Source organism: Aplysia californica, unplaced genomic scaffold (genome assembly GCF_000002075.1).
Source record: "Aplysia californica isolate F4 #8 unplaced genomic scaffold, AplCal3.0 scaffold00206, whole genome shotgun sequence".
NCBI classification, from domain to species: domain Eukaryota; kingdom Metazoa; phylum Mollusca; class Gastropoda; order Aplysiida; family Aplysiidae; genus Aplysia; species Aplysia californica.
Genome location: NW_004797476.1, coordinates 781,732 through 782,607, shown reverse-complemented (window position 1 = coordinate 782,607; position 876 = coordinate 781,732).

Below are 876 nucleotides of genomic sequence, written 5' to 3'. Positions count from 1 at the left end.
AGAGAGAGAGAGAGAGAGAGAGAGAGAGAGAGAGAGAGAGAGAGAGAGAGAGAGAGAGATCTATATCCTATATCTTCATGCGGCATTCACCTATCGGGTACACGAGGTAGGCCTACCTTATGGCATACATGTATCAAACTGCTTTATCATAGCCATTTTGGATTGTGGACGATCTGCACTTCTGCAGCCTCTGTAGTGTTGTCTCGCTGACCACCGTGACGTAAGCGGTCACTTGCCAATAACATAATTTATCCCCCACCGTGCCTCGAGATTTGCATGTCGAATCTAAAATTTTTTAAATGACGTCCAAAAGAAACTTGAAAAGGTAATGACCTAATCATCGTGCTATAGCCTTGAATCCCCCACTCATGCAGCATACCAATTTCTAGCTAAATAAATTCTGCATCATCTGACACATTATAATATATCTTCTATGTTAAGAGACGCCCAAGGTATGGTCACTCAAAACTGACCTTGAAAAATCGGGCTAGACAAAATTGTGCGAAATAAAAACGTAAAATTGTCTTTGCGCGAGTATTGAGGAGTATCAATATGTGGATAGAATGGGCAATGGGCATACATAATTATGTTGCTTCTCCAGTGTCGAATGGAGAATTTTGGAGAGTCAGTTTTGAGGGACCATATCTCGGACGTCTCTTAACATTTACAAAATATTATTATGTCGGATGATGCAGAATTTATTTAGCTTGAAATTGGTATGCTGCATGAGTGGGGAGTGCAAGGCTATAACACGATGACTGGGCGATTACATTTTCAAATTTCTTTTGAACCCCACTGTATAATTTTGTTAATGTGTGTGTGTGTGTGTGTGTGTGTGTATGTGTGTGTGTGTATGTGTGTGTGTGTGTGTGTGTG